The sequence below is a fragment of the Eptatretus burgeri genome, chromosome 9 (assembly GCF_056783735.1).
Source record: "Eptatretus burgeri isolate ZD-2024b chromosome 9, Ebu_testis_v1, whole genome shotgun sequence".
NCBI lineage: Eukaryota > Metazoa > Chordata > Myxini > Myxiniformes > Myxinidae > Eptatretus > Eptatretus burgeri.
The window spans coordinates 75,496,900-75,509,557 of NC_140969.1; the positions used below are offsets into that span (position 1 = coordinate 75,496,900).

A 12,658-nucleotide genomic window follows, 5' to 3' on the forward strand; every position below is an offset into this window, starting at 1 on the left:
CCTTAAAACGTGACAAATCCTATCTTATGCTGGATGAGATTGAATATTTTGGGTTAGTTATTTTGGCTACAGCAATTTTTCCTATGAAATAGAAGCTTGAAAAAAAATTCAACAGGCAGCAGCACCCGAAAACATGTGAGAATTGCAGTCATTCATTGGCCTTGAAAATTTCCTTTGGCGTTTTGTTCGGGATTTCAACATAATCATGTCATCATTGTGCAAGCTTCCAAAAAAACAAAAAAAAAACCGGCTGCTTTGTGCTCAAGTCGTGTGCTACATCATAACAACCCTGATGCTGACTTGGTTCTTCAAGTTCATGCATCCTCTGTCAGTGTTGGGGCAGTCCTATGTCAAACCATCAATGTGGTGAGTTAAAGCCAGTGGCCTATGCATCGTAAACTCTGAATGATGTGGAGAAAAAATATTTCCAGAGCGAGAGGAAGTCATTGGGAATAGTGGTTGGTGCAGCAAAATTGACAATACCTTCTGGGGAGATGCTTCACACTAATGATGGACCATAAACCTCTGGTAACTCTTTAAAAAGAGCATAAACCAGTGTCACAGTTTGCGTCAGCAAGAATGAAGAGGTGGTCCTTACTGTTGGGGCAAGGAAAAGGTTTATGTGGATTTCCTTTTGCAAAAACACATACAGTGATCCAACATGCCTTGAACAAGTAACTGTTGAAGTAATCTTGGTGAAAAATGATGAGATTGTGAAAGTTGCTGTCAACATGGCTGCAACAAAAAAGATTTTCTCAGCAAAGTGCTTAATTTCACAAAACTTATTTGGATTGAAAATTCATCCTTATCACAGCAAATGACTGGAACTCTCAACACTCATTTCACAACTGGACTGGGCAGCATCAGCCCACATGTCCTAAAAACCTATTCTACTGCTCTTGCAAATCTCCTTCCTGCCCTTTTTAGATCATCTCTTCGAGCATGACCTAATAATATGGGTGTCGATGTCCTTCGATCCTTCCGTCCATCCATTCACAATGAAGTTGAAGCAGGAGATCTGGTCATTGGTGATCCTGATAGAGGTCGATGAGACGTACACAATGGTATGACTGTCAAGGTCACCGAAGGTCAAGGTCACGAGGCCTTTGAAGTTGCGAAAATGACAATTTTCAAATTCTATCTCCTCCGCCATTTCTCAAGCGATCTTAAATTTGATTGTGGCATATGAATCTATGGGACAATATCTATTTTTGCTTCGGCCAGATTTTTGATATTCGCTTTCGTTTTCGTGTCACGTGACTTCAAAGTTGGCAAAAAATGTGAAAATGACGATTTTCATGCCAAAATGACGATTTTCAAAATCTATCTCCTCCTACATTTCTCAAGTGATCTTGAATTTGATTGTGGCAGATGAATCTATGGGACGATATCTAAATTTAGTCTGGCCGGATTTTCGATATTTGCTTTCATTTTCGTCTCAGATGACTTCAAAGTTGGCAAAAAATGCGAAAATGACGATTTTCAAAATCTATCTCCTCCTACATTTCTCAAGCGATCTTGAATTTGATTGTGGCATATGAATCTATGGGACAATATCTAAATTTGCTTCAGCCAGATTTTTGATATTCGCTTTCGTTTTCGTGTCACGTGACTTCAAATTTGGCAAAAAATGCGAAAATGACGATTTTCATGCGAAAATGACAATTTTCAAAATCTATCTCCTCCTACATTTTTCAAGGGATCTTGAATTTGATTGTGGCATATAAATCTATGGGACAATATCTAAATTTTCTCAGGCCGGATTTTCCATATTCGCTTTTGTTTTCGCGTCACGTGACTTCAAAGTTTGCAAAAACTGCCCTACCTTCAGGAGGCTATATATTTTCTCGCAGAGATGACCGTCACTCCCGCACGGGGGTAATTTTCATCCTATCATTTGCCCTAAGTCATCTTTCATCTGCTTGGAAATCACCCAACATTACCACATTACATAACAAGGTGCAAAAACTTATCCACTTAACTGCAGATCTATCAGCTTGCTTCCAGTCATGAGTAATGTCACAGAATACATAATCACAGCTGATATGAAATCCTTCCTTTTCTCCAACGGCTTCATCTCAAATCACCAATTCAGATTCACATCATTTCACTCTACCTGAGACATGCTGCTTATACTCTCCTACAATTGATGAAGACCCTCGATATCAGACATGAGATGAAGGCCGTTCTCTCTTCGCATATCTCAAGCTTTTGATATAGTCTGGCAGCCCACCATGCTCTTCAAACTCTCTGCCTATTGCATCCAAGGCCAACTCCATTCTTGGGTTACTGGCGTCCTCTACTCTCGTCACCAACGTGGCTCGATATGGAATCCTTTCATCTCCTCTCCTTCAAGGGTGGAGTGCCCCAAGGCAGTGTTCTCAGCCCCATCCTATTCTTGATCTTCATCAATGATCTCTCTGACTCAGAAATTCCAATTTATTTATTTGCTGATGACTCCACCCTCTGTTGTGACATCCCCAATCCTTCAGATAGACATCAGCAGTCTCTTCCATATCTTTAGACCTTGATAAAATCACAACCTGGTCAAACACTTGAACTATGTCTTTCAATACTGGCAAGTCTCGGTGTGCCTGTCTGTCTGTCTGTCTGTCTGTCTGTCTGTCTGTCTGTCTGTCTGTCTCTCTCTCTCTCTACCATCTGAAAAATGCTCACATATACTTTCTTAACAATCCTGTTGAAGAAATGCAGTCACTCAAACTCTTGCGTCTCACTATCCGTCATGATCTATCCTGAGCAAACCACATTTCAAAGTTGGCCTCCAAAACCAGGTGCCAACTGGGCATCTTCAATTGTGCAAATTCCTTCATTGGCAGACCGGAACAATTATCAAACTACAGGGCCTTCATCCACAACTTGATTTTTGTTTTCCTCAGTTTTTCCTTCTGTATCAATCTTGTCCAACCCCTGCATCTTCTCATACCCCTCATGCCTTATTTGTCCATCTCCATCTGTTTTGTCCATTGGCCCTGCTTTTGGTGTTTCCCCCCTCTCCTTTTGTTCTATCCTGATCCATTCTGTGTTCGAGCTCTTCCATACTCTTGACTTTGCATACAAAAAAACCTTGTTGATAATATCATAGTGTGGGATTCCCGTGCGGTTATTCCCACATCTTTGTGGAAGATTCCACAGAAAGCTGAACTGTGGAAGATTCTGTGGAAGGTTCCACAAAACTGAACAGTCAGCCATGGTAAAATTGAAACAAATTTCCAGGAGATACGTATGATACCCAAATATGAACAGACTTCGAGAGTACTGTGAAATCGTGTTATGTGTCAGGAGAATGTGAAGGCTCTACCGGGGAGCCAGCCAGCATCCTTTTCTTCGCCGGCTGGTCCTTAGAAATGGCCTCATTTAATCCTTGCCGGTCCTTGCAACGGCAAAATGTTTTTTGTACTGGTGGATGCTTATTCAAAGTACCTGGAAATAATCCCCAAGGTGAACATAACTGCCACAAACATAATTCAAAGCCTCCATCATATTTCAGTGTTTTTGGTCTGCCTGAGCACCTTGTGACTGACAACAGAAGCCAATTTGTTAGTGCTGAATTCCAAGAGTTTCTTATGGTGAAATAATTGAACATAACATTATTGCCCCAGGGCACCCTGGGGTTTGGTACGAACAATTTGGCAGAACGTTATGTCTGTCATTTAAAGGAAAAAAATTACCAAGACTGGAGAGCACTTACAAACCAAATTGAACAGATTCAGTGATAGTGATGATTCAGTGAACAGATATTAAAAAACCGGGAGTCTGGAACACTGACGCTAACCATTACCTTGACGTGTTTCAACTTATGAGCACCTTACAAGTTACGTGTGTCCATGTGTGTCAACGATCGCATATCGTGCGTACAACTTATTCCCATCGCATGCGGAGCGTGTGTCATACGGCAAGTACGTCGTAAAATTTTCAACATGTTTAAAATTACAAGACATACTCCACGTAATACGACGTATGACAGCGTACTTTAGCATTCTCTTCACGCATACCAAGCTTACCCATACCGTATTCGATGTGCACCAGCATTTAGACACATTTTTCAGCATACGCTGGCAAGATCGCCAAGGTGCGACTGCGATGTTGCCACTTACATTTCTGCGGCGGTTACGATTTGAATCGTTGTGTGGCAGCCTTTTAATAGGCTACGTCATGTCATCGTCGGCGATGCGTGCAGCGCGCTATGCATAAGTTAGACTATCGTTGGGCATCGGTTGTGAAGGCCGACAACAGGTTCAGCATTCGTTGGTGTAAGTTATCTATAACACAACAAAACGTTCTGTGTCTGTTACTAATACGTTACGCATAAGACCAAGTCGTTATGAATATGTCCGAATCTTTAAAAAAATATATCAAAAGTTGAACGTAAGCCAGCGTTTTACATACATTTTAATACGTTGCCATTGCTGGCTAAAACGTCAAGGTGTGACTGGGCCTTTACTCATGATTGATAGCAAGCTGATAGATCTGCAGTTAAGGGGATAGGTTTTTGCACCATTTTATGTATTGCGGTGATGTTGGGTGATTTCCAAGCAGATGGAAGATGATTTCGGGCAAATGATCGTGTTAAATAGTTTTATTACGCAGTCTTTACAGGAATAATCAAGATGATTATTCTCCATAATAAAACCTGTATATTAAAATAGTTCAAGAAATACTTTGGGTCACCCAGCAGTGTGCATCATGTAATTAGTTACCAGGAAAGTCTTTTAAGGACTGCAATATAGATAAGATAGAAGGAAAAAATAATCTACTAAATGTGATTTTCACGAGTAGGTTTTCTTGACAATTGAGTCCTGAGAGCCCCACTTGTTAAACTACATGTTTGCTTACATTTTTTTTCTTATATATTACATGGGGAAGTTGCTGTGTCTTATATGCTTTAGCATCGCTCCATCTATTTTGTACCCAAGTTGATGGTGTGATATGGTGGGGGTTTTGCAGACTCCACACATGCACATTGGAGAGCTTTGGCTGTTGAGACTAAACCTACCAAATTCACAAACTTGTGGTGATATATGAGTCAACGCTGTGGATATAACAGTACATATGCAGCATTCTCAGACGTTTTTGAAACGTAACGATATAACTATTGTTAAGTTTTAGAGTTGTCCAGGAGTTATCATACTAAAGAAATGCAATTTGGTGTCTGTCTGTCTGTCTGTCTGTGAGCAAGATATCTCAAAAAGTTATGGAAGGATTTGGATAAAACTCAGTTGACAGGTTTGGGCATGTGACAAGGACGAATTGATTAAATTTTGGGAAAGATCTGGATTCGAATACGAGAATTTTTTATGATTTTTAAAGTAATTCTTCACCATTGAGAGATGGGACCTAAACAATGTCTAGCATGGTATTTCAGAAAGTTGTAGACGGATTATGACAAAAACTCGATGGATGAGTTGGTTCGGTGAAAAGAACAATCCGATTAGATTTTGGTTCAGGTCTGGGTACAGATCTGGCCTTAGTGGGATGCAAAACGTAAACTGTTCAGCTTGCCGGAGGTATGTGCTCTTGTCATTCTTGCTGGAAGAAATTTAACTTCTATGAACATGGTACAAAACACGATGTCTTGCGAATGGAATGCCAGAATAGAATTAAGGGTGGTGTAGAAAATGCATCGGGGAACATTGGCGGAAGTAGGATATGCTTCAGTTGGTGTGTGCACAAACGTATTAGCTAAGACTTATGTGCAAGAGAGAAGAAGAAAACAGTTGGACATGAAGCCCATTAAAAGAAAGAAGATGACGTACAATTCAGGCATCCTGACAATTTAAAAAAATATAGTCAGAGGTAAGGGGGAACAAGATGTCTGACCTTACCACTCCCAATCCCCACTGCAGTATAGTGGGGCCAATTAAAAATAAAAAATGTTCGGCATATGGTACATAAGGACCAATGAGGTTGTATATAAGCAAATGGGAAAGATATCTTCCCCCACTTTTCTAGACATGGGCATCTTGCCTCTGTAAGTGACTTCTAAATCAAATGTATATGAGGTACTTGTCAAGGGTTCACACTGAGTGCTCTTATTGACCTCGTGTATAACTACATCAGCACTTCCAGTTGGTCATGCCGACAGTATAGTTCTGTCCTTTGACAGGAGAACCTGAGAAGTTGCCCCACCATGTATTATTAATAGATGATGTTTCGCACATGTTTTCACTTGAACGAATTTGCTGTGTACCTAAACTACAAAAAATTTTTAACAGTACCAACTATTCACAACTTCTTGTGCAGGTCAATCAGGAAAGGCTTTTGGCAGAGTCTTTTACAAACGAGCTGGCCAGGCCCAAGGTTCAACTGAAAATGATTTCAGCAGGAATTTGAAATATGTTCTGGGTGCGGGCGATAACTCGCCCACTCTTTTGTAAGAGCAACATGGGATATTCAACGTCCACGTCCATCAACGGATGTTAGCAACGGGACACCCACATTTATGTCCATCCGAGGGAGGGAGTACTTTGATGAACACCCTGCCTGTGAAGCATCAATCTGGCAGCTTTATATGTATAGGGGGATTTATAGTCAGGTGGGAAATCAAACGCAGACCAAACAACTTAAAGGCAAGTGAAGGTTGGCAAGATAGCCGAGAGGTATGCACACTCATCTCTGAACCTGGGTTTGAATCTCGGCCAGCTTTAAACAGGGCATCCCGTCTGCTAGCATTGGCTCATGGGCATTAAAGATCCCACAGTGTCGTTCATGAAGAGTTGGAAAGTTATGACCAGCATCAAGAACAAATTACAATTTCCTGCTTAAACTACATCAGCAGCTAAGATGCACCTCCAGAAAGTGAGGCTACCCTCTGCCATATGCTTCAATATGAAAGAAGATGGTGAAAGGTACATGTGCTTCATCTGCACTATCCTATCAACCAGCTGTATGGATAAAAAGGACCAATTTCACAACTGAGGAAAGAACAGGGTAAAGTTTCATACCAACAGAAAACTTTAAAGGAATGGAGACCTACAGCAAAACAAAATGAGGAAAAAATATCTGCAATAATAATTTACAAGAAAAAAAAATTAAGGACAACTTTCTTGACAAAAAAATGTGGCTTATCTTCGAGTAATGGTGAGCAAAGCTCAAGTATTGATGCCACAATGATCTACCCTTGCATGTTGAATGGTGGAACTGTGAAATTGACCTGACTAGAGGTTAGTCATGATGTCCTCGTATTTGTGCACAAAATTGTTCAGGGTATCATACGAACTTTTGTTATGCTTCTTGTACTATTTGTTGTTCAATATACAATGAGACAATTACCATCAAAAATACAGGAAACACAGCAAAGTCACCTCCAAGCTATAGGCTGCTCAATGACCTTATGCCTCTCAAATAGATCATTATGGTCCAATGTCTCTCTCGGTCCAGGGCACCTGATGGCACTTTTACTTGCATCTGATTCTTCAAAGAATCAAGCCCAAGACCATATGCGAGATTTTGACAGAGGTTACACACGACCACCGAGCTGTCCTGCTTCCGATCATAAATCAAAGAAGTTCGACAATAGGAATGACCTGAGAGCTGATGCAGTATTCACTTACCAAATGTTCCTCATTGGACAGGGAGCTGACAAGGCAATACTCGGTTCATAATTTTGTAATTAAATTGCCCCACTAATTAAAAAATTGATGGAAGACTTTTTGAGTAAAATGGGAGAAAGTGAAGATTTAAAATTCACGATAGCAGGACCTGAGTAATCCATCACCGATGCCTTCAGAACTTAAACGGATAAAATTTTCCAAAGAGAGGATTCCTTTGACACTATATCCAAGAGTAAGCTTTGGGTGATAGCTGATTAAAATAAAAGGATACATTTCGTACACAAAATAAATTCTAGACATGCAAGACAAAGGTGGCCTGCCTCTTAACTCATTCGCTCTTATTCACCTGTGACCCAGGAGCTAAAAGGATAGCCGAGAGGTATGCGCACTCACATCTGAACTGTTTAGCTCGAGTTTGAATCTCAGCCCACCTATAAACTGTCATCCTGGTGTTTCACATTGCAGGAATATTCATCAATGTGTGTGCCATCCCTCAGATGTCAAAACTGAGTGTCCCTGTCTGCCAGCATTAGTTGGTGTATACACAAAAAGGCAAGGGAATATCAAAATAAGGTGTATCTCTGTTATATAGAATACCACCTGGGGTTCACAGCACTGGGCATTGCCTGGTGCTGTTCTAATCTTGACATTTTGAAGCAATCAAATTGTTTGTTGCTTTCTATTTTTTGTTGGGGACGAAAACACCACCAAGGATGATGCCGGGGATCATTTAATGTTGCCTTTTACATTACTACAAAGACTTAGGCATGATAGAGTGATTATAAAAATAATAATAATTCAAAATAATTCAACTTTGGTTTTCTAAATATTCAAATTACATTTTTGCCCAAAACACTCCCAAACACTCACCAAAGAACCTCTAAAAGTTTGACAAAGATCCATTTGGCAATGCCTAGTAAAAATGGCGACACACACACAAACACAAACACAAACGGCTCTCTTGTAAAAAAAATAAAAATAGCAAAGTCTTCAATTGTGGTGATCATTGATTGATGTAGATTATCCTGAGAGTAATGGGGATGTGAGAGCACTTGATGTGTCTGATAAGCCTGTTTACTAAACAAGAAGCTACAGTAAGAAGAGAGTATGGAGAGATAGAAAAATGGTTAAACAGATAGGGGTGAATTCTCTCCCATTGCTTGTTCAATCTGTATTATGAGCACATTATGAGGAAATCAAACTTGGATGACATGGATGATGGAGTCAAGATTGGAGGATGATGTACCAATAATATAAGCTGTGCTGATCATACTACTCTGTGGTGGAAAGTTAAGAGGATTCAATGAAAGTTGCAGACATTAAAGAAGGAAAGTGAAAAAATGTGGTCTTTATAAACTGAAAAAAAAAAGACTAAAACCTTGTCACCTGATAAGGTCGATGTGTCCAGATTGGGAGACAATCAGGTGGAAATAGTGGAAAGTTATATTTTTCTGGTTTCTAAAATTGAAGAGAGTGGAGAATGGGGACGACAAATTAATATATGGTTAGCAATGGGGTGAACAGCAATGTCAGGATGAACAATGATCTGGAATGACAAAGATGTAAAAATACATACCAAGAGGAAGCCGGTGAATGCCGTGGTATTTCCAGTTGCAATGTATGGATGCGAGTCATGAAGAGTAAAGAAGAAAGAAAGGAAGAAGATTGACGGTTTTGAAATGTGGTTTTGGAGATGATTTTTTGAACTTCCATGGACTGTAATAAAAACAAATAAATCAGTGCTTAAAGAAATGAGACCACCATGTGCATTCGAAGGGCTGATGCTAAAACAGAAGTTGTCATACTTTGGACACATGCATGCAGAAAGCAAAAGTCTCGGAGAAATCAATCATGCTGGGTATGGTTGTGGGAAAAAGAGGAAGAGGCAGACCAGGTATGTGCTGGATGGATGGGATAAAGGATGCAACCAAGCTGTCTCTGCCAGAGCTTTGGTAAGCAGTGCAGGATAGGGATGTTTGGAGAAATCTGATCATGAAGGAAACCAGAGGCCATGAGGCACATCAATCCTGTGGAAAGATGGTCAACAAATGGTTGTTTGCCAGTTCTTTTAAATGCTGAGCATCAAGCAAGGAAACATCAGATACTATTATTAAAGTCTTTGGTATGAATCTGCCTGGGTTCAAACCACTGACCTACCAGACTTGTGTTTATTATTTTGCTGAACACACCTTTGCATACTTTCTTTCCATACCTATTTTGCTGAACTTTGTCAAAATTTCTCAATCATTCATTAAGTTTACAGAATAAATATTATCAACTCAAAACATGTCTTTGTGCCTTTCCATGTGATTATTTTGGTTGGTTTCTTGTGTGACCTCACCACAGGTACATGGATAGTAAACCGATGGTGCCCTCTGCTGGATAGAAAGCAAAATCGAGGTCATCCAAGACCAAATAGGTCGATGGTGTAATTGTGGAAACTGGGAAAACACTGGAGATGTTAATTGGGGAATGTCACAATCCTGAGATCTGAAAGAAAACTGTCACATTGATCAGAAAAGGTCATTCGTGATCTGTATTGTTTTTTTTTTTACTGCTGTTCAGAACTAAAGAAACATTAATGCAGAAGAAAAAAGAAAAGTCCTCTCACAAACATTTCACCATGTGGACATGAGTCCATCATGTAACAAACATCAATAATGTCATCCACATATTTTAAGAGCTAAAATCACTTTCAAAAATAAGAGCAACTATGTAAGTATATATATATATATATATATATATATATATATATATATATATATATATATATATATATATATATATATATATATATATATATATATATATATATATATATAAACACATATTTACAAGTGTGTGTGTGTGTGTGTGTGTGTGTGTGTGTGTGTGTGTGTGTGTGTGTGTGTGTGTGTGTGTGTGTGTGTGTGTGTGTGTGTGTGTGTGTGTGTGTGTGTACATCTGCTCCCAGTGGGGGAAGAATTCCATGTCCACTATTAATCACCACAGGGGTCATAATAATGCAATTATCAATGAACATGAAGCAAACATTATCAATATCTGTGGAAAAAAAGACCCTCTCGTGGACAGGCCCTCGCTGCTCCGATGGTTGGCAGTAAGTGACCTGGAAGCAGCTGGGGAAAGAGAGTAGCATTTCTATATGTGGAGGAATTGCATGCTCAGCCAGTGGGTCGCCCAGATAGCTCAGATGGCAGAGCACTGGTATGGTTTTCCAGAGCACCTGGGTTTGATTCCTGGTCTGGGCCTGTAATTTTTCCAAATATATTTATAACTAGCAAAGACAACTCGTTGCTTTGCTGATGTGGGTGTGAAGGGGGGGGAGGGGGGAGAGAAAGGGAGAGATAGGGGGAAGGGAGGCAGAGAGAACAGAGGGAAGGGAGGGGTGGGAAGAAGGGGAAGCTCAGAATGGGAGAAGAGTGAGGAAGGGGTGTAGGTGGGGTGAGCAACATCTCACAAAACCTTGCCATACACTGCAGGAGGGAGGGGAGAGAGAGATAGAGATGCAGAGACGCAGAGACACAGAGACACAGAGACACAGAGAGAAATGCAGGAGGAGAGTGCTGCATTTCATTTGGAGGGGGAGTGAGGAGGGGACAGAATGAAGGGGGAGAAGAGAGATAGGTGAGGGGTGTTGGTGGTGGTAGCAAAGAGAGTGATATGTTTTGCTTAATGACCGAACACAAATAAATAAAAATCTCATGTCAGAACAGTTGCACACACAACAACACAACAGAGTTTGTAATGTGATCCGCTGGCACATCTGCAAAAACTTTGATATCCCAGTTCCAGAAAATTTCTGGGACTATGAAACAAAAGCATGGACTGAAAACATGGAAGTACCGCTCACGTAGAAACTAATGATCCCATCGAGTGTGAACATCAAAAACAAAGCGTTGCGAAAAAACAGAGAGAAGAAGGCATTGCTAAGTGAGGTGTTAATACCAGTGATTTTGGACTAAACAATGCAAAAATCAAGAAAATGACCAAATACCAAGACCTCAAGAATGAAGTGAAAAGATCCTGGAAGCTGAAGAATGCCAAAGTTGTACCAGTGAGAGTTGAAGCTATGGGAATGATGACAAGGAACCTCACAGAGATATTAAAAAAAAAAACATCCATGGGAATATTATAACAAACAAACTACATTTGGAAGCTGTCCGGGGCTCAGTAACGATCCTGAAGAGAACCCTCGGCACAACACTGAGAACAGACAACTTCACAGCTTGGTCCGTGAATCGTGACACATTACTGAAATGAAGATGGACACTTTGAACCCACCCTGGGAGGACTCCATTCCATATTATAAACCCCCCCATACGTAGATACCAATCAATGACACACACACACACACACACACACACACACACACACACACACACACACACACACACACACCAAATGCCATTGTGGTAATACAGTTGATGTACATATATTCATTTGTAAATGTACACACATATCAAGTAAATAAAAACGACAAACACAAAGATTTATCTTGAAACAGGGTTCTTTGAAAGAGGATTTAAAGTGAGTAATTAGCGATATTCAATTCAAAAATGTACCAAGCCACAGAACACAAAATATCGATCTATACTTCACGCCTTCACAGCTAAAACAAACATGCCAAACACCTGGACCGATGGACCTTATTGTGTGTGTGTGTTTTTACATGTATCAGTGTTGAAGTGAGGTGGATTTCAAATATAGATCGCTCAAAAGCGATCCTTGCACATTTTCAGTGGATGAGACACCTCCTGAGCCACCCACCGCACAGCACTGCGGGACCCAACAAAGGCGGAAACGTACGTCTAATCGATGTGGGATTGAAAGCACGTGCAATTTTTTTCCCAAAACGAACAACCAAGCAGCTTGGAGAGCGCTCGCCAAGTGGCTAAAGCATTCAAGCAAACACTCCAACGAAACGGTCGATATGAAATGGCTCCCTTGGCACGCAATTGGCAATCAGCGAGCCCTCATATCAAACATACACCTCCCAGAGACGCCCGAAATGTCACATCTGTCCGAAATGGACAAATGAACACTTTTCTTGGAGTGGGAACAGCTTGTTAGTTTGATTCTGGAGCTTA

The 12,658-nt window shown here is 40.5% G+C and overlaps 1 long non-coding RNA gene across 2 annotated transcripts in view; it reads right to left on the bottom strand.

Moving 5' to 3' along the window:
• The window catches only part of LOC147020376 (uncharacterized), a 33,257-nt gene that overhangs the window by 16,771 nt on the left and 3,828 nt on the right, over window positions 1-12,658 (bottom strand). Inside the window, exons 2-3 of one of the 2 annotated variants that reach the window (XR_015061809.1) lie at window positions 9,148-9,598; window positions 8,958-9,029 (exon numbers count right to left, since the gene is read on the bottom strand). This is a non-coding gene — a long non-coding RNA (uncharacterized LOC147020376). Of the gene's footprint in view, window positions 1-8,957; window positions 9,030-9,147; window positions 9,664-12,658 lie in introns of those variants that run through there. The other variant, XR_015061808.1, reaches the window with a different exon arrangement.